This window comes from Chiloscyllium plagiosum, unplaced genomic scaffold (genome assembly GCF_037043375.1).
Source record: "Chiloscyllium plagiosum isolate Xiang-an unplaced genomic scaffold, Cpla_swu_hap1 HiC_scaffold_3, whole genome shotgun sequence".
NCBI classification, from domain to species: Eukaryota; Metazoa; Chordata; class Chondrichthyes; order Orectolobiformes; family Hemiscylliidae; genus Chiloscyllium; species Chiloscyllium plagiosum.
In genome coordinates, this window is record NW_028270141.1 from 69,495,427 (window position 1) to 69,517,736 (window position 22,310).

At 40.1% G+C, this 22,310-nt stretch overlaps 1 long non-coding RNA gene across 2 annotated transcripts in view; it reads left to right on the forward strand.

Annotated features, from left to right (window-relative positions):
- Positions 1 to 22,310, forward strand: part of LOC122548645 (uncharacterized) — a 159,652-nt gene that overhangs the window by 112,137 nt on the left and 25,205 nt on the right. For both annotated transcript variants that reach the window (XR_006311286.2, XR_015751828.1), the window contains exons 2-4: positions 2,495 to 2,629; positions 4,816 to 4,878; positions 6,262 to 6,354. This is a non-coding gene — a long non-coding RNA (uncharacterized LOC122548645). The remainder of the gene's footprint in view (positions 1 to 2,494; positions 2,630 to 4,815; positions 4,879 to 6,261; positions 6,355 to 22,310) is intronic.

A 22,310-nucleotide genomic window follows, 5' to 3' on the forward strand; every position in this document is an offset into this window, starting at 1 on the left:
ACAGTAATGAGGAGATGGTAATACATGACACAATAATGTTTTCTGACAACTTTTGAAAAACAGAGTTATTTTTGATGAGTTAACTCTGAGGGACAGCAGTAGTTTATCCTTCAGCTATTTAGACATTGTAAGTATGAGGTGTTGGGCCAATCCATACAAATGTGGTGATGGACTATTAATAAAGACTTACTGAATAAGGAGATTGATTCTTCTCCCTTATCTCACCCTTCCCGACAAGAACATCAGTGTTAAAATCAATCCATATCTTGCACATTTTGTTCATCATAATGGAATTGACTTTTTTCTGAAAAGTCATATTAATGTGGCTATAAAATAATATGGCATTAAAATCAGAATTATCATGGACATAATAAGTCACTTAAAATTCCACAATGGCATCCATGAGTGTGCTCAGACTTTGTGCAATAAATTAAGGCGGCATTGTGGCTCAGTGGTTAGCACTGCTCCCTCACAGCCCCAGGGATTGGTATTGAGTTTTGGGTGACTATCAGTGTGGGTTTCTGCCGGGTGCTCTAGTATTCTCCCACAGATGGACAGGTTAATTTAGCTTGCCATGGTAATTTGTAATGTGCCGGGCAGGTAGACAAGCCATGGTAAATGTGGAGTTACAGGGTGGGAGGGGTCTCTTCAGAGGGTCAGTATAGACTCGATAGTCCAAATGGCCTCTTTCTGCAATGCTGGAATTCAATGTTCCTAAATTGGGCACATGCAATGAATGTCATAGAGTCATAGAGATGTACAGCATGGAAACAGACCCTTCGGTTCAACTTGTCCAGGCTGACCAGATATCCTAAATTAATCTAGTCCCATTTGCCAGTTCTTGGCCCATATCTCCTCTCACCCTAAATCTATGCCCTCTAGTTCTAGACTCACCACCCCAGGGAAAAGACCTTGTCTACTTACCCTATCCATGCCCCTCATGATTTTACAAACCTCTATAAGGTCGCCCCTCAGCTTCCAAAGCTCCAGGAAAACAGCCCCAGCCTATTCAGCCTCTCCTTATAGGTCATAGCCTCCAACCCTGGCAAGATCCTTGCAAATCTTTTCTGAACCCTTTCAAGTTTCACAACATTCTTCCAAAAGGAGGGAGACCAAAATTGAGCATGATATTCCAAAAGTGGCCTAACTAATGTCCTGTACAGCTGCAACATGACCACCCTACTCTTATACTCAGTGCTCTGACCAATAAAGGAAAGCATACTAAATGTCTCCTCCTCTATTCTATCTACCTGCGACTCTACTTTCAAGGAACAATGAATCTGCACTCCAAGGTCTCTTTGTTCAGACATACTCCCCAGCACCTTATCATCAAGTGTATAAGTCCTGTTCTGGTTTGCTTTCCCAAAATGCAGCACTTCACAGTTGTCTAAATTAAGCTCCGTCTGCCCCACCTTGGCCCATTGGCCCATCTGATCAAGATCCCATTGCACTCTGAGGTAACCTTCGCTGTCTGCTACAACTCCAATTTTGGTGTTATCTGCAAATGTACTAACTATACCTCCAATGTTTGCATCCAAATCATTAATATAAATGACCAAAAGCAGTGGACCCAGCGCTGATCCTTGTGGCACACCACTGGTCACAGGCTTCTAGTCTGAAAAGCAATCCTCCACCACCACCCTCTGTCTTCTACCTTCTAGCCAGTTCTGTATCCAAATGGATAGTTCTAGGATTTCCTAAATAGTTTACCATGAGGAAGCTTGTCAAATGCCTTACTGAAGTCCATATAGATGACGTCCACTACTCTGACCTCATCAATCATCTTCGTTACTTCTTCAAAAAAATTCAATCAAGTTAGTGAGACATGATTTCCCACACACCAAGTCATGTTGACTATCCTTAATCAGTCCTTGCTTTTCCAAATACATGTAAATCCTGTCCCTCAGGATTCCATCCAACAACCACCGATGTCAAGCTCACTGGTCTATAGCTCCCTGACCTTTGCTTACCACCTTTCTTAATTAGTGGCATCACATTAGCCAACCTTCAGTGTTCCGGCACCTCACTTGTGACTATCGACGATCCAAGTATTTCAGCAAGGGGCCCATCAATCACTTCCCCAGCTTCCCACAGCATTCTAGGGATACATCTGATCAGGTCCTGGGGATTTATCCACTTTTATGCATTAGAAGATTTGCATCATCCATGCCTCTGTAATATGGACATTTGAATGTATGAAGGATATTTACAGATTATAAAGATCATGATGTCAATCAGCCTGCAACAGTGCTTTGATGCCAAGGATGTCACTTTGAGGTTCAATGTTCCAACCAGTGCACTCTCTAGGCAATGCACAGTTGAGTATGCATTTAACAGAAGGAAGGACCGCACACACCTCTGCACCTGAGTTCAGTGTCAAAAAGTGATCAATTATTTGGCGCTTTACTTAGCTTTTCAAGTTGCAGAAGTCTGCAAGCAATGGTGTGACAAATGCTGAAGAAATTCTGCTGACATTTAGGTCATTTGCTTGCAGGCATGAATACAGTAATACTTTGAATACAGCAAGGCCTGGACAATGAATAAAGGTCACACCAGATGGGAAAATCTCAATGAAGGGGGAGAAGGAGGAGAGGGAAAAAGGCTTTCTGAAGGAAGCTAAATTTGCATTGTAAGTATTAAGATCAATTCTCCTACCTGACTCTCAAGAGCAATGAGTGCTGAATGAGTCTGTACTTCGCTATAGGTCTGCAATGAAAGCTGCCACCAGCTACAACCATAGTTGTGAATACAGGGCACCAAGAAATATATTGCCAGTGAAGGTGATTGTGAACATAAGAACATAAACAATAGCAGAATTAGGCCAATTGGCCCTTCGAACCTGCCCTGCCATTCAACAAGATTATAGCTGATCTGCTCCAGGTGTCAACCTTTTTATATGTTCACTTCCTCGTAGCCATCAACTCCTTGATATTTCAAAAATCTATCCATCTCCTTTTTAAATATTTTCAGTGATCTAACATCCATAGCTGTATGGGATAGAGAATTCCAAACATTCAATGTACTGGGAGAGAAGAAATTCTTTGCAGCCCAGTTTTAAATGAGTGTCCACTTATTCTGTAACTATGTCCCCTAGTCCATACCCTCCCAGCTGAAATATCTTCTCAATATTTAGCCAGTAAAGACCCCTCAGACACTTGCATGTTTCAATAAAATCATCCCTGATTCTTCGAAATACTAATGAATAAAGACCTGACCAGTTCAGCCATTCTTGATAAATCAACTCCTTCATCCCAAAAGTCAGCCTAATGCACTCTTTTCTACTGCCTTCCAGACCACTAAATACTTTAATATGGGGACCAAAACGGTACACAATACTCCAGGCACAACCTCACCAATGCCGTGTACCGAGAATATTAACTATGAGGCATGATAAACAAAGATTGGTGGTCGATGATTGACAGGATGTATTGGTTTGAACATTTGCCAAAGGTACTGATGCAAATCATAAAATATGACATTTGAAGATGCATTCACTGAACTTATCACTTGTGTAAGATTGTTGAACATCCTGCAGTACCTGCATCCAGTACTGGTACTGACCTCCAAACTAACAACTATCTTTTGCCAATGTATCTAAAGGGCCTCCATCCCAACTCAGATAAAGGAGATCTCTCCTTTTTACCTCCTCCACCATTATGTCATTTCTCACTGTTTCGCTGCTCAAACTTTTTTCCACACCTTGCCTACAGCTAAACATGCACCTCCTCTTGAAAGGGTGCAGGCTAGCTTTCCTCGTGCAAGCCTGCATTAAATAGTGCTCACCACTCATGATATTCAGCCACTCAACAGTTTGATTAGTAATGGTTAGATGAACCCCAACTTCAAGTTCTGAAAATATTTTTTCTGCAATAACTTCAGTCATTCATCTATCAACATGTAGATAAATACAAAAATGATCGGTCAGTCCTCCCTGCCCCACCCCCACCTCCATCCAGATTTTTGAGGGCTCTAACAGATGTCTCACGATTTTTAAAAAATAAATAAATGTTCCAAATTTTGCATTAAATATAGTATAGTCTGTAATGTAGTTCAGTGCCTGTACCTGCTTAACTTCACAATGCAACGCAAAACAGGTAATTTAAATCATTCTTCTCACTTTCAGTGTGTAGTGGATGATATTTAGGAATGCAATATGAAGAAAGGTGGTTATGACATGCAATCTAGTGTCTGTTGTAGCCTGTGAAGTAAAATTAATCAAACTGACTCAAAGACAAATGACTGCTTTGGGGATTAAAAGACGATGAGGTATTATTGGGACCTTTCATTAGGGGAAAGAATAAAATCGTCCAATCTATTTAAAAATAGGAAACCATTTACCATGTCCTTTAGCCCAGAAATGTAATCCTAAAGTTCCTTCCCCTATCATTTTGTCCACCATTTTGTCATTTCTCACTGTTTCACTTCTCAAACTTCTTTTCCGCACCTTGTCTGCAGCTAAACATGCACCTCCTCTTGAAAGGGTGCAGGCTAGCTTTCCTCGTGCATGCCTGCATTAAATGGTGCTTGCCACTCATGATATTCATCCACCAACAGCTTGATTTGTAATGGTTAGATGAAGGGATCATGAAAATAAGCAGGCACCACAAAGCTGACAAAGAATAATTATGCATCATGATCTCTCACTCACATTTTCAGTGGCCATCCAGTTTAACTCTCTATAGATTTTAAGATTCAAAACAGGTCAAAAACATACTTGACTCATTGAAAACTCACTGAAGTTCATTTGCATTAATGTTTATAGTATGCTTGCGTGAATCGAATGTTTATATTACATTTTGTTTTTTTTTCATACAGCAATGGGAGGTTGAAATAAAGATCCACCTCATTGAAATTCAGGACTTGCATCCAACACACAAGGTACGATCTGCGGTTTGGTAGTGTTGAAACTTCAAATTATATGGGAAATAGAAAAATGTGTTTTGATAAAACTGGCATTTTCCTGTCAATCTCAAAAGGGGTTAAAGGCACACCACCAGTCCACACTGCAACCCACAAAAACTTTGGCAATGTACCTTGTTGACCACATCCTGACAGCGAGCACAATTTGGAGTTGTGGAATTTTCACAACATGTGTATTGCACACAAAATACTTCAAGTTCTGAAAATATTTTTTCTGCAATAACTTCAGTCATTCATCTATCAACATGTAGATAAAGACAAAAATGATCTGTCAGTCCTCCCTGCCCCACCCCCACCTCCATCCAGATTTTTGAGGGCTCTAACAGATGTTTCATGATTTTTAAAAAATAAATAAATGTTCCAAATTTTGCATTAAGTATAGTATAGTCAGTAATGTAGTTCAGTGTCTGTACCTGCTTAACTTCACAATGCAATGCAACACAGGTAATTTAAATAATTCTTCTCACTTTCAGTGTGTAGTGGATGATATTTAGGAATGCAATATGAAGAAAGGTGGTTATGACATGCAATCTAGTGTCTGTTGTAGCCTGTGAAGTAAAATTAATCAAACTGACTCAAAGACAAATGACTGCTTTGGGGATTAAAGGACAATGAGGTATTATTGGGACCTTACATTAGGGGAAAGAATAAAATCTTGCAATCTATAAAAAAAGGAAACCGTTTACTGTGTCTTTTAGCCCAGAAGTTCCTTCCCCTATCATTTTAATTTTTGATCTTTCTCCCACCCTGTGCTTTCTATCCTTGGGCTTGCTACAGTGTTGCAATGAATCTTAATGTAACTCAAGAAATAGCACCTAATCTTTTGATTCCGCTCTTTACAGCCTTCTGGATTTAGCATTTAGTTCAACAATTTTCGATTGTAACTTCTTGCCCATTTTTGTTTTACTTTTTTTTGTTTTTTTCTATCCTCTTGTTTCTGCCTGATCATCAATACTGCAAAGCCTCACAGATTTACACCAAATCTTTAAAGTCCAGATGATATGAACTTTTAATGACCCAACTAAATGACACGGTGAAGATCAGGAAGTAGTAATCCAGACATAGCTTTGAACTACGTGACAAATGGTTTGTGCAGTAAAGATTTGTGATTTGAACGAAGTTGATGATTTTTGAAATATATTATTTGAAGAAGAGCACATATAAGATATAAGGAGAGAAATCAGAGTTAACATTTCGGGTCTAGTGACCTTTCCTCAGCACTTTAGAAGTTATGAAGAAGGATCACTGGACCCAAAATGTTAACTTTATTTCTCTCCACAAATGTTGCCAGATCTGGTGACTTTTTCCAGCAATTCCTTTTTTTTTGTTTCTGATTTCCAGTACCCACAGTCCTTTTGGGTTTTTAACATGAAAGGAAATCACGCCGTACCAGGAATCAACATATGAACCTTCTCTGGACTGTCTCCAATACAGGTATGAAGCATTATAAATTATTTACAGCATATAAACAATCCGTTAAAAACTTAATTTAACCCCATTAACATAGATAGGTCAGCCATCTTAACATCTGATTTGGGAAAATATTAGAAATTATTTTAAAAGGACTGATAGCACAATATTTAGACTTAGGTAATAAAAGTAAGTAGCGTTAGCATGACTTCATTAAAAGGATAATCAAAAAGTGTTGCACTGGAAAAGCACAGCAGGTCAGGCAGCATCTGAGGAGCAAGAGAATCGACATTTTGAGCATAAGCTGTTCACCTGATGTAGAGCTTATGCATAAAACATCAACTCTCCTGTTTTTCAGTTGCTACCTGACCTGCTGGCCTTTTCCAGTGCCACACTTTTTGACTCGGATCTCCAGCACCTGCAGTCCTCACTTTCTCCTTCATTAAAGGAAGTCATGCCTAATAAACTTCTTAAACTTATTTGACAAGATAACAAACAGGAAAGACAAACAGGAACCAGTGGATGGAATACATTAGGATTACCAAAATAATTCAATATTTATCAATAAGGTACCGCACATAAGGCTACGCAAAAAGATAAGAGCCCGTGGTGTTGGGATAGTTTATTAGCATGAACTAAAAGAAGGCAGAAAGTTGGGATAAAGGGAACATTTTCTGGATGGCAACTTGTATTAGAGGGGTGGCACAAGGATCAGTGCTGGGTCATAATTATTTAATATATATTAATGGCTTGGATAACAGAAGTGAATGTACTATTGCCAGTTTGCAGGTGACAGAAAACTAGGTGGCAGCCTTACTGTTAAGGATGACATAAAGCATCCATAGGGGAATATAGACAAGTTACACAAATGGACAAATACCGGACAGATGGAATATAACATGAGAACATTTGAGACTGTGCCTTTTGGCAGGGAGAATAGAGAAGCTGAATATTACTTAAATGGGGAATGATTGTGGAAAGCTGTAGCACAGATAGATTTTGAGATTCTCATGCGTGATTAACATCCAAGTTCAATGAACAGTAGGAAAGGCAAATGGAATGTTGGTCTTTATTTCAAAGGGAATGGAATATAAAAATAGAAAGGACTTGCTCAATCTAAACAAGGCATTAGTCAGACCATACCTGGAATAATGTGAACAGTTTTTATTCCCTCAAAAATGTAAGAATAATCTGGCACTGTGCAGTCTAGAGCAAGTTGGCTGGGTTGATTCCAGTATAGAATCAAGGTTCCAGATCAACAAGATGTCTAAGTGAAACAGCCACACTGGCCAAGACCAGCAGGTTTGACTGAGGCAGGCAAACAAGACTTAATTAAAACTGGTGCATAACGCAAAAGGTTCAAATAACTTTGCTTAAATGAAGAGGAATGGTAAAGAATGGAACTTAAATGGCATGTTTGTTGTTGTGGAAGCTGCATATTTTGGAGGGAAAACATAATGGGGTAATTAGGTGCTCTTGGGAGGGAGAAAGGTCAAGTGAATTGTTTAAGGGGCAGACTAAGTGATCAGATGGACTTGGAGATCCAGGTGCAAGTGCAGGGATGTACAGCGATATGGTAATAGGGCCTGTAGGCACCAGGGAGATTGAAGGACAGAGGGGACACCAGATGAAAGGAGAAAGTCATCTATAGTGAAGGGAGAAAGGTTTTGTGTAAAGAGACTGAATTAAATGAAACATTTACAAACTCACATCTCTCTTAAATTGTCTCTAAGATTCATTCCCACGAGAAAATGTGCTGTACAAATGGAGGGGCCCAAGATCGGTTTTCATTTGTTCCTGCATAGTGCAAACATAGAGTCATAGAGTCATAGAGATGTACAGCAGGGAAACAGACCCTTCAGTGCATAACAACCAGATATCTCAACCTAGTATAGTCCCACCTGCCCACACCCACCCCATATCTCTCCAAACCCGTCCTATTTATATATCCATCCTTTTAAATGTTGCAATTGTACTAGCCTCCACCACTTCCTCTGGCAGCTCATAACACCTCTGAGTGAAAAAGTTGCCCCTTGGGTCTTTTTTATATCCTTCCCCTCTCACCTTAAACCTATGCCCTCACATTCTGGACTCCCCACCCCAGGGAAAAGACTTTGTCTATTTATCCTATCCATGCCTCTCATAATTTTGTAAACCTCTGTAAGGTCACCCCTCAGCTTTCGACGCTCCAGGGAAAACAGCCCCAGCCTGTTCAGCCTCTCCCTGTAGCTCAGATCCTCTAACCCTGGCAACATCCTTGTAAATCTTTTCTGAACCCTTTCAGGTTTCACAACATCTTTGCGATAGGAAGGAAACCAGAATTGCATGCAATATTCCAACTGTAGCCTAATTAATGTCCTGTACAGCCACAACATGACCTCCCAACTCCTGTACTCAATACACCGACCAATAAAGGAAAGCATACCAAATGACTTCTTCACTATCCTATCTACCTGTGACTCCCCTTTCAAGGAGCTATGAACCTGCACTCCAAGGTCTCTTTGTTCAACAACACTCCCTAGGACCTTACCATTAAGTGTATAAGTCCTGCTAAGGTTTGCTTTCCCAAAATGCAGCACTTTGCATTTATCTAAATTAAAGTCCATCTGCCACTTCTCAGCCATTGGCCCATCTGATCAAATTCTCGTTGTAATCTGAGGTAACCCTCTTCGCTGCCCACTACACCTCCGATTTTGGTGTCATCAGCAAACTTACTAACTGTACCTCTTATGCTCGCATCCAAATCATTTATATAAATGATGAAAAGTAGTGGACCCAGCACTGATCCTTGTGGCACTCCACTGGTCACAGGCCTCCAGTCTGAAAAACAATCCTCTACCACCACCCTCTGTCTTCTACCGTTGACCCAGTTCTGTATCCAAATGGTGGATTCTCCCTGTATTCCGTGAGATCTAACCTTGCTAATCAGTCTCCCATGGGGAACCTTGTCGAACACCTTACTGAAGTCCATATAGATCACATCTGCTGCTCTGCCCTCATCAATCCTCTTTGTTGCTTCTTCAAAAAACCCAATCAAGTTTGTGAGACATGATTTCCCATGCATATCCCTAATCAGTCCTTGCCTTTCCAAATACATGTACATCCTGTCCCTCAGAAGTCTGTCCAACAACTTGCCCACCTCTGATGTCAGGCTCACTGGTCTATAATTCCCTGGCTTGTCCTTATCTCCTTTCTTAAACAGTGACACCACGTTAGCCAACCTCCAGTCTTTCGGCACCTCACCTGTGACTATTGATGATACAAATACCTCAGTAAGAGGCCCAGCAATCATTTCCCTAGCTTCCCACAGAGTTCTAGGGTGCACCTGATCAGGTCCTGGGGATTTATCCACTTTTATGCATTTCAAGACATCCAGCACTTGCTCCTCTGTAATATGGACATTTTGCAAGATGTCATCATCTATTTCCCTACATTCTATATCTTTCATGTCCTTTTCCACAGTAAATACTGATGCAAAATAATCATTTAGTATCTGCCCCATCTCCTGCGGCTTTGCTAATCTTTGAGGGTCCCTATTCTCTCCCTAGTTATCCTTTTGTCCTTAATGTATTTGTAAAAACTCTTTGGATTCTTCTTAATTCTATTTGCCAAAGCTATCTCATGTCCCCTTTTTGCCCTCCTGATTTCTCTCTTAAGTATACTCCTACTGCCTTTATACTCTTCTAAGGATTCACTCAATCTATCCTGTCTATACCTGACATATGCTTCCTTCTTTTTCTTAACCAAACCCTCAATTTCTTTAGTCATCCAGCATTCCCTATACCTACCAGCCTTTCCTTTCACCCTAACAGGAATATACTTTTTCTGGATTCTCGTTATCTCATTTCTGAAGACTTTCCATTTTCCATCCGTCTCTTTACCTGTGAACGCCTGCGCCCAGTCAGCTTTTGAACGTTCTTGCCTAATACCGTCAAAATTGGCCTTTCTCCAATTTAGAACTTCAACTAGGGCATCAAAACAGAATGTGAACAAAACAGAGTGACCCGGGGCTTGGATTGGAGCGGGAACAGCTGTTGGACTTGGGTCTGGCGCAGGTGATCCTACCTTACTGTAACGTCAACCCTTTAATGTTGTCCGATACAGTACAACTTCAATTATCCGAGCCTCAATTATCCAAATTTTGGATTATCCAAACAAGATCTCAAGGCATTAGGCAACTCAGCGTTCAGTTATCAGTTAAATGGCGTGCATTTCTGAATAACCGAGGCATGTTCAATAACCGGCACTCATATATTACCACAGATCAGCCATCTGAATAGTCAGTTATCTGAACAAAATACTCCCTGCCATCCTGTTCAGATAATCAAGGTTGTTCTGTATTTAACTTATTTTTCATCTCTGTAAGTAATGCAACAACTCTGCTGTATCCAAGAATTGTACCTTGGTACTTGTACCTAAGATGTCACCATGAGAAGGCAGACATTGTAAAAGCTTTTCACTGTACTCCTACAATGGAGTACACGTGACAATAAAAGGATACTGTGTATTGAAACTGTTATGCAGGCTGTAGATTCCAAGGTTGTTGGACCGAATTGCAATGAATAATGAAGAACGCTAAGAGTCAGATTAAGCTAATCTCAACATATATGGAAGTAAATGTAAAGGTCAAGAATACAAATATCATACACATGGCACAATGAGGGAGAGGCCCCTCCCCATGTGGATGTGGCTCTAGAGCAGGCTTTCACCCAGCACACGAGCAGCCTGCTAAGGTCCCAAAGGGTTGCGTGACTATGTGAAGATCTCAAATGGAATCTCACTCCTCATATTTCTTCACCAACTTAACTGGGCTTCTGTTCCCGATTTGCTGCAATTAGGGAGGAGGAAGAGAAGAAGGAATGCCCCGCAATAACAGACCAGAGACATGAGGCTTAATTAGCTGCAGCATCTCCAGGGCTGGCTAGTGGGTGACAATGGGTACCCCAGAGGGTGGCTAATGATGCCCATTCATTCACTCTGGCTATCAATGAACAGACAACAGATCTTCTAAAGTTGTATTTCCATAACCTGGTCCATTCAAGGGGAATACTCCAGTAATGGCCAGTCAGGGTCTCCGGAACAGTGTTGTTTACCAAATGCTGTGCAATCTAGCTTTATGACAGAATGAGATGAAGCTACCACCTATCTCCTCAGATCATGAAGAAGGGATGACAGAGATGCTGAGAGAGAGCAACAACTGATGGTGAGGATTCAAAAGGAGCTAGTGCAGTAGTTAGACTGTAGTTGAAGAAGGGCTTATGCCCGAAACGTCGATTCTCCTGTTCCTTGGATGCTGCCTGACCTGCTGCGCTTTTCCAGCAACACCGGCACGGTGGGCGGCACGGTGGCACAGTGGTTAGCACTGCTGCCTCACAGCGCCTGAGACCCGGGTTCAATTCCCGCCTCAGGCGACTGACTGTGTGGAGTTTGCACGTTCTCCCCGTGTCTGCGTGGGTTTCCTCCGGGTGCTCCGGTTTCCTCCCACAGTCCAAAGATGTGCAGGGTCAGGTGAATTGGCCATACTAAATTGCCCGTAGTGTTAGGTAAGGGGTAAATGTAGGGGTATGGGTGGGTTTCGCTTCGGCGGGTCGGTGTGGACTTGTTGGGCCGAAGGGCCTGTTTCCAGACTGTAATCTAATCTAATCTAATCTAATCTAATTTTCAGCTCTGATCTGCAGCATCTGCAGACCTCACTTTCTCCTCAGTAGTTAGACAAGGCAGACAGGTCTGAGATAACCTGAAAGGGTCCAGATTTGAGCACAAGTGGCTTTACATTAACATGTCTGGGCACTCAGAACTATGAACTAAATATGGTACAGATGTGATCCTGCCCTCAAGGAAATGCTTACTTTATGTCTTATGACTTTTTACATACTAGGTTAATATGACTGAAACTTAAGTTTACAACCTGATGAAGAGTCAGCACCTCAAAAGCTGTTGGACTATAACCTGATGTGTGTTTTTTTAACTTAGTTTACAAAGACATTGATTATTTACAGAGATGTAGAAGGACTAGGTTATACTGATGGACTCCTGAAACAAAGGAAGGATGTCTTATTACAACATTATACAACAATAATTAGGCCACAGATGGAAGACTGTGCAGTTCTGCTCACTATACTATCAGAAGAACTGCACTGGGAAGGGGGCTGAGGAGATAAAAGTCTCAGTTATGAGGAGAGACTGGATAGGCTGGGTTTGTTTTCCTTGTAGCAGAGGAGGATGAGGTGTGAGAATCTCTTCCCCATGGCATTCGTGTCTTAGACCAGAGGGTATAACTCTAAGGTGATGAGTAAGTGGTTTAGAAATTTGAGAATTTTTTTTCCACCCAGAGATTGGTACACATGTCGAATGTGCTGCCTGAAAGGGTGGTGGAGGCAAATACTCTCACAATGTTTATGAAGTATCTGGGTGAATACTTAAAATTCCAGGGCATAGTAGCCTATGGGAAAAATAAACTGCAGGTAAAAGGGATTAGTGCAGTTTAGTTTTTGATGGTTGGTGTGGATGTGGTGGGCTGAAGGGCCTGTTTGTATGCTGTTTGACTCTATGACTGTGATTCTCTCTGGGTATCTCAGAACCAGGTCCTCCCACACCAGATAAGTGGCTCAGGAGTTGATTGTGACTCTGCAAAAATCAGTGTCTTGCTTTCCCTGGAAAATAAATCTGACCTCACTCTATTCATCCAACAAAATCACGTTACCTTACACTTTGCTAACTGGATGTTCATTCTGCAAGGTATTGATGTTTTCTTGTATTTTGTTGCAATCCTTCTTTGTATTAACTGCAAGTTGATGTCAACCCTGAATTTTGAAATTGTACCTCTGGATTCTTAATCCAAATTGTTCATGTAAATAGCAACAATTGTCTTCCTAGCCCAAACTCTTTGAGGAAGAACACTTCCACCATTTAACAGTGTTCTCTTCCTCAGCACACATGTTACATTATTTCTTCGCAGTTATTTTCTCATGCAAAAAAAAACAAAGCGGTCGGCACATTAAAAATTGCCAAGATCTCCAAAAGAAAAGGAATGTTGTTTATGACCATGGAGAATGGGAATGAATGCACAGACTACAAAACATCAAAAGTTCAAAGAAATCAATAAATACGATGGAATTAAGCTGCATATCCAGGAGGTGAATGAAGAATAAAGGGTGCATATGAGAATGTCTGAAGTACTTTATGGAAAAGTGAAGTAAGTTTCTGATTAAGGCAACAAAATATAGTTTGCAAGATCCAAAATGGCAAGCAAGACCGTGACAAAGGAAACAGATGGTTGACACAAAGTGTAGATAAGAGATTTTTGAAAAACAGAACAGTTCTTGTGTTTTTTTAATGTTACTTCCAGATGTAATTATTTATAGCATATTTCTAGGCAAGATGTAATTAGAATATTTTAGACAGATATTTGTTTTTTGGCCTCATTTTGCATTATCACAATCTCACTGAGGAACTTTCCTCACTTGATTTGATCAATCAGATTATTAGATTTGATCAACTTTTGAAAGGTGGTGGGAGGTGAAGTGGAGGAACAGCTATGATGTTTTACCAGCAGCGAGGAATTGGAGGATGGAAAATGGTCCTCTCGCCTAGGATACAACTGTGCCAATTCAGGAGGCTGCCTCCTGAACTCTGTCTGCCTCCCTGTATGAGGATATCTCCATATACGTGGGCACTCTTTGCCACTCAGTAAAAATAACTGTCCCTGTGCCAAAGCCATTCCTACCTTCACAATTTTTTTGAATGCTTGCCTGATGGATCCTGGGCAACTTCAGTCAAGTCACTGTGTTGTGAGGGTAGCATCCATCACTCCCTTCTCTTGACTAGGTGCAGTCCCAGTAGTGGCTACAAACTCCCCTAGTGCTAAAACCCTGTCAGCCCCCCATTTCCCAAAAATAAAAGCAGCCTTCCATTTGGCCAGCAGTTCTTAAAGGCAGGATCTCATCCTTTCTAGGGATGGAAGCCCCAAAGGCGACAGATAAGATGGACCAAAAAGCATGGCCATAGGATTCACAAATCATCGCAATAATTATGTTCTGGGTTATCAGAGTTGTCACTAAGACTGGACATGCTTCATGTTTCATTGAAACTATTACTTAATACATTCTCCACAGCTTCTGTTCTGTCACAGTAATTGTAAAGATGCAATACATTGTCTTATGAAATTCATCCCTTCCCCCTCCATCTCAAAATCCATCCACCTACCAATGTCTGTATAATTCCAGCTGGTCATTGTTGCTGCCTGATCAGGCAGTTCCTGATCTTGGCATTCTGTTCAACCCCAAAGCTGAGTTTATTATCTAATATCCTCTCCTGTTTCCTGACTTCCTGCTTAAACAAAATTGTCCTGTTTTGTTGACTGCAAGTTCAAAAAAATGAGCCATCACAAAAATAAATAGTTGTAGAAATTTAGAGAGGCTGCTCTTTGGTGTTTTTTTTAAATCTGGAAAACAGAGTAAAGCATTTTGGAAATTACATAGAATAGGATGAACGGCAATAGAGACGTTTCATGCCTGATCCCACAACTCTTTAATTTGAGAATGAACACTTTGGGTGGAATCTGACTGGGGGTTGGGAGTCTGAGCAATGTGGTTATGGCAAGATGTGTGTCAAAATCGGGCAACAAGCATAATGAGGCCTACCTTGACAGAAAAATCCTCTCACTCCAGCTTTTAAACGTTTACAAGTGCCACAACAGCCGGCTACAAGGTGGGGATTAATGCTCATTAACAGCACAACTTGCCGCATTAATTTTCAGTCTCTTATCTTCCTAAATGCACAAAATACATTAGACTTCAGGAAAACTTGACAAGGAAGCTAGGGTGAGTGTTTGGCAGATTCAGCTCATGACCTCCATGTTAATAACTGAGCACCATTATCTCACGGCACACTGCAGGGCACAGACCACATGCATCTTGGACATTGGCATATGACATGTGACAGTTTCTAGGAACCCTCATGGCACATGTCACTTACAGAATGCTTCTGCAATCAACTATCATTGTAATGCTGCAGCAAGTACACTGTGAGCTTAGGGACATGGACCTAGCTCATGGACCAGACCAGGCTGCATCTCTGTGCTCTTTGTTTCCTCTCACGGAGCTCTCTAGGAAACTACCTGAACGCTCATAGTACCCATGCCGTGCATTGCCTTGCTTTGTCTTTTTGCATTTGTCCCCTCAACCAGAGATGCCTGCTTGATATTAGTGCTGCCTTGCCATGCCATTAAGTGCAGACAGAAAGCCTGGAAGCTTCTCATGGTTGTCAGCAGGCCTCAGTCAAATCAAGTGGGATATCCTTTGTTCAGGGAGGGCTGGCACAATAAGTAAAGTGTAACATCTGTTACCACTCCAGGGAGTGCTGGGGAGCATTAAGAATCCGGATCCTATCCCCATAAGGGATGAGGAGCTGAATGATGAACCATTTTGAGTCTTTCTGCCCTATTGTGGGCTATTTTCCTCCTGGAATGAGAAAGAGTCTGGTCTTAAAGAAGATGAATGTGGGTGACACAACTATTACTGTTGTTGCAGGGAGAGAGATGTCCTAAGCATCTGGGTAGGCAGCGTAAAGGGCATGTAGGGTTACTGGTGCGCGTGTCATTGGTGGGTGACAGTGAGTGGACATTGTAGGAAATAGTGAGAGTGGTAGAGCATGAACCTTGAAAGGAAAAATTAGAGACAGCATGAGTGTAAGGAGTCCAAGAGATGATTGTGGCACTTCCACTGTTAAAATGGAGAAGAGCATTAATCTTTGATTAAGAGCATTAACCTTTGATGCAGGACATTCAACCAGACCTGTTGTGTTTTTCCAGCGCCACCCTTTTTATCTCTGATTTCCCGCATTTGCCATCCTCACTTTCTCCCATTCATTCAGACAGCTGAGGCTGCTTTAACCCATATGATAACCTTGGATGAGCATGCTGTGCTTTTTCCTAGTTCACTCTTTATCTGCTGAGGTATCACAGCCTCCACTGCTGGTTCTAGAGGAAGTCATGTGTCTGCAGACCCTCCAGGAACGTGCCCTAATATACATATTTCCCTTCCATGTCAATGGCAAATATCAGAGTACTTGGACTGATGCTTGTTTCAGTGCACTATTAACTTTTAAAGATGGCGCAGTCATAGGGATGCTTGAGTGTTCCAGAAATGGCATGTAGTAAAATTGTTGGAAATCAGATGTGACGATGCCATAGGGAATGTGGTAGGTATTTATGAGGTGAGTTTGGAAAGATAGGGTGAGAAAGTCCACTAGACTTCACAGCAAAGAAAACTCTCTAAAAGACTCAACACAACTCGGACTCAGCCAATAAAAAGTAAGATTCAGTCTTTATGTATTCATATCTAATTCCATTCTCTGCTATTTTATGAAAGATAATTTATTTTATAATTTATTGCATGGTACATTGATGCATTTTGATATCTTTTCCACAGTTGGTTAGTTCAGTACAGGAGTAAATGCTAGAAATGTTTCATTGTATTTCAGTGTGCAATATTAAATGAGCAACATCATCCATGGTGCTAAAACATTACGATTTCCAGGGGGATTTTTGCATTTTCATTAGGAATGCTAGTAGTCTGTGATGTTGGGTGGTCTTAGAAATGAATTTCACTGCAGTGTATTAGAAAATATTCCAATTGAGAAGTTTGTACAAATTAAATGTTTAGCAACGCCATAAACTATAGTTGAGTAGATAGCTCTTCTAAGTTTAATAGCTAAACTGCAGGTTTTACTTAAATATGATATATTGATGGTAATTTACATTTAGAAAGACAATAAGTACAATTTAAAAATAATTTCTGTGCACTAAACTAATCAACAGCTGTGAAGGAGGATAGATTTCAAACAGTACTGCGGTATTTACACAGCTGGTTTGATGTTTGTAAGGTCCTTTCATTCATTGTCTATTTCAAACAGTGATGAATGCCTATACACTGGGTAGACTTGCCTTCAGAATACCAGTGTGGAAACACAAGAACATTGAAATGGCATAAACAGGTCAGAGTTACTGAACAACATTATGTTGCTAAAATATTTGTCTTTTATGGTATTCCCATCTGTTGAGAAGATTCTATATCATCTACACAAACTCTTTCAGAACATCTCTGAGCAAAGAACAGAAAATCAACTTGTAGCCACCACATTCCCCTGAGAGGTGCTCAATGCAATACATGAATGCTAGCTGCTGTATGTCAATTGATAATTATCCTGCAAGTAATCATCACCGATTGCTACTACTCCATCTTGTTATGTTGTCACCCACAAGGCATTTTGCATTCACAGTTTCAAACTTGTATGGTGTATATTATATCCAAATGCAATCCTCTTGTATCCGTTGTATAAATAAAAGACTATCAAAGGAAATAAATCATTAAGCACTGCATATTGGCGCTCAGTTAAAGATGCTCATATTTGAGGGATTTAGTCTGCAAGCTATTTGCAACTTTTTCTCTAAGCTGTGTAGCCACTCCAAAATTCTGGGTAAGTCCATTGGTGTCAAATGCAGCATTAACTTCCATTTCCGGAAATATCTGCTGTGCACAGACCTCAGAGATTCATGCAAACAAGAAGAAAATTAGAGGGAATACAGATTATTTGTATCACAATGTCAGAAAAATGCACTTATATTTACATCAGACCTATATTGTATTTAACGTAATGTATGCTATTTTCACATTTCTGGAAAATTTATTCTGATCTCATTAGTAATGAAATCTCATAAATATGATAGAAATAAGTCCATTTGTATCACAAATGCACAATAAAAATCACAATTCATTTCACAACATTATCATTATCACATGTCTGATTCAGAAATATAAGGCTGTCCATAACATTTTTTTAATGTCTTAAAATCTTTGTGTACTTCTTGCCTGCAACACTGGACTACCTTGTGACATGTTATCTAATTGTTTTGCTAACTTTGCTTTCTGATTATGATTCTTATGACCCCGTTTGTAGAAAGCTTTTTTTTATAATGAAAACTTATCATTGGTTGTGTGTGCAGGTTCCCATTAATCATGAAAAATCCATGGAGAAAGCTACTAGCTGCCATTTTTCTGAGTAATTGAAATTTGTGCATTCCAAGATAAGGATTTAAGTAAAATGAAAAGAATTACATCAAGTTACGTATCTACTTTTTAAGTTTTGTACACTGGACCTAATTTTTCAGGATCCATCTAATTCTATCAGCCGTTGCAAAAGGTATATTTTAGTAGAGACATTGACCCAGCAATTTTAACTTGAACTGTTTAAAATGAATGTCACTCTCTGAAATAGGTTGACAATAAGAAAATGTGAGAGGGTCATTCACCCCTCCACACCATTGTGGATTGCAGAGAAAGGAGAGGAGGTAGAAAATGCAACCGTTTTACAAATAATTGTTTCAATTCAAAAGTTATAAAAAGTAGAAACCTTACTTCAAAGAGGTGCTGTCACTTCCGTAACTGTTTTTTAAAGACCTGAAAGGTAAAATTAACAGTATTTGCCTCAATAATATGTCAATGCACAGCTTTGGTTTTCCATCAAATCAGTCAATGCATCCAGCAAAGCAACATCATTTTTATTTTTCAGTTTATCTGCCCAAATTGCAGCAATACTTTCTAAGACCAAATTGTATTACTTCTGTACTGTCATTTCAACACTTGTACTTAAATTAATGTCCTTACCTGTTTCATACTATGCCTTATGACTGAAATTTGGTGAGTGGCTGCAATATTTCTGTTGGAGTCTTGAGGAACTGAGGTATCTCTCGCTGAACAGTCACTCTTGGTGGTTCCATTACTGGTACTCTGTTCTTCTATTGTTTTGCCTTGACTCAAATCTGAAGAACTTTCTTGTGCTGGTATTCATAGGCGCAGTAAGGCAGTAACTTGATGATTTACAAGCCTCGTACCCTAAAACCATTCCTGAGGAGCCAAGATTACTGTGTTGGCCACTCTGAAAATGTCATGTGTCTGACTTTTAGAAAATCAATAGCTGACACAGCAGTAGCTGACCTTCTAGAGATTCCTTGTAGCTGTCAAAGTATTCTGGGTCTGCTGGCTTTGTCTGATGGGGAAATTAGATTCTGACAGAAAATTTGGTGCCAGAATCAACTGGAGTTTTTGCAACAATGGGCAATGTCGTGGGTTGAAGACCAACTCTAGAATTTGATCAAGGCTGACACTCCAGTACTGCTAGAGATGCTGACTTCAGAAGAAATGAGACTTCAAGGCAAAGCCCTGTCTCTTCTCCTAAGTAGGTAGGAAAATATTTTGTAGAAATATTTCAAAAAGAATAGGAGATTTAGTTTAAAGTGTCCCAGTCAATCAAATCCTTAATCCAGAAAACAGCAAATACATATTTCTCTGGCCATTATCACTTTGCTGCTTGTGAGATTTGCTGTAAACAAAGTTGTGATATTATTATGTGCTAGTATTCATGTATTACATTATTACGATAGTGACTACTTTGCATATAGTACTTTGCATATAGTACTTGGCTGAAAAGGAATGATCTTTGAGATGGTCATTGCTCTTGCTCTAAGCTATTCTACATTTCAGAATGTTTAAGTTTCCCTTTCTTCATCTTCCAATTCAATTTATCCCTGCCCTCGACTTCTAGCGCTTTGAAGGAAATGTTTGTGCCATGAACTCCTTGTCTACTCCTCATTCGCACACAACAACCCTTCTGTTCCTACAACACCTTTCCCTGTAAGTACAGCTGATATAACATCTGCCTTTTCATTTGCTCATTTCTCACAGTTGAAGATTCTGAACAGTCTTTCAAGATTGGACAGTTTAATCATACTCTGTTCAATTTAGTATTCTGCATTTACTGTTCATAATGTGTCCTCCTCCACATTAGGGCACCAAACATAGACTGAGGAATTACTTTTGGGAACATCTCCATTCAGCTCAGAAGTGTGACCTCATTTCCTGTCATCTGGTATTTTAATTTGGAGTGCCTACTCTGACGTTTCTGTCTTTGGCCTGATATAGTATTCTAGTGAAACTCAAAGTAAGCCTGAGGTGCAGTATCGCACCTCTCAACTGGGCACTTTTACAGTTTTCTGGCTGAATCTATTTTGTTTATTTTCTTTGATGCCTTTTTTCTCTTATTTCTCTCTTAATTCCTTTATTTGACTTTCAGATGACAGGTATTCTGGATCCTGCTATTTATATCACATCAAGATAGATCTTTTGTTTCTTCACCAATGCCTTTGGCCTCGTAGTATGAAATCTTCTGGTATTTAATCTCTTCAACCTTCCATGATATGACAGACCTTCCACATACTTCTTCGTAAACTTTACTTTTTCATTTGCTTGAAAAGTCTTACTTTCCCCAGTTATAACAAAATGGGGATGGGGGTGGTAATCTGTGGTACACAGGATTGATTCTCGTCATGCTGAAGTGGATGCCCCCCCCTCTAAGGATAGCTGCTTGCCTCCATGGGGTACTGGCCAGCTGGCAGTTCAGTAATAGCAGCAGGAACAGTGCAGTTCCTTGCTGAAGCAGCACCTAGAATAAGGTAAGAAATGTAGCAAAGGTATCCTCTTTGCTAAGTGTGAGGGAGTGGATTTGGCAAGATAGCATCAGGAAGACAATGAACACATTTCTCTTCCTCCACTTCTATCACCATTTTATGTGCTCACTTACCACCCAATCCATCCCACAGGCTGGTAAAATCCATCCCATTAACTTGGTTTTGCTCTCCACAGATGCTGACACATTACCAGTAATCAAGTGCACAGCTCTGTCCCAGATGATCAGGATAGGGTTAGCATTTTAAATATTACTGCAACTTCTAGCATTCAGGAAGAAGCTGAGATCATCATAACCCTGCTAATGAGCTTTGTTGATGATGGAGAGTTTGTGAGTGATCAGGTGATATGTCACTCAATTGGAATATTAGTCTCTGCTTTGCTGTGCAGACCCTTTAGAATTGCTGAATCACAATCTTTATCTAACTCAGATGATATCTTTCAGAATTTGTTCCACAAACATCTTTCTCCAGGTTAAATCAAGCAACTTCTGGGACATCTAAAGCAGGTGAAATTCTGAACTGGTCTTGAAACATTAACATTGTCTTCTCTCCACAAATGCTGAGTTTCTCCAGCACTTTATGTTTTTGTTTCAGATTTCCAGCATTCTTTGTTTTATATTATTCTGAGATATCTATCTAACCAATGATTCTTTACCTTACAAACAGAAGCTACTTCTCAAAATTATTAAAATGCCTGGAGTTAAGGAGCCATTTTCTTTCTACACAGGGTGTAAAATCTATAATTAATACTTCTATTGTAGGATTGTGGGTTATATAATGTATTTTGGTTAGTAGTATTTTAATTTGGCAGCCATCAATTCCTAAGTTAACATTACAAGATTTTGGGTAACAAATGTGGGCAGTGAAATGCAGAAAATAATAAATTATGTCATTCAAGAGCCTTTCTCTCCATCTTGTTTTTAAAATTTCAGTAATGCTTTAAATAATAGATTAGTGTTCTTCCAAATCATTGGAGCATTTCATACCTTTCAGGTTGGTTAGTTGCTCATTTAAAAAATATTAAATGTGTACACAAAGATTCTGAAGACAAACTAATAAAGTATATTTTTTGTGAAAAAGGCTAGAAATTGGTATGACTAGGAATGGGGTGGCATGGTGGCTCAGTGGTTAGCACAGGGACTTTGGTTCGATTTCAGCCTTAGGCAACTGTGTGGAGTTTGGACCTTCTCCCCATGTCTCTATGGGTTTCCTTCGGGTGCTCTGGTTTCCTCTCACAGTCCAAAGATGTGCAGGGAGTTAGGTGGATTGACCATGCTAAATTGCCCATAGTCTCTAGAGATGTGTAGGCTAGGTCGCTCATGGGAAATGCAGGGTTACAAGGCTAGGATGGGGAGTTGGGTCTGGGTGGGATGCTCTTCAGAGAGTCACTATGGACTTGATGAGCCAAATGGCCTGCTTCCACACTGTAGGGATTGTATGATGGTAAAGTAAAATA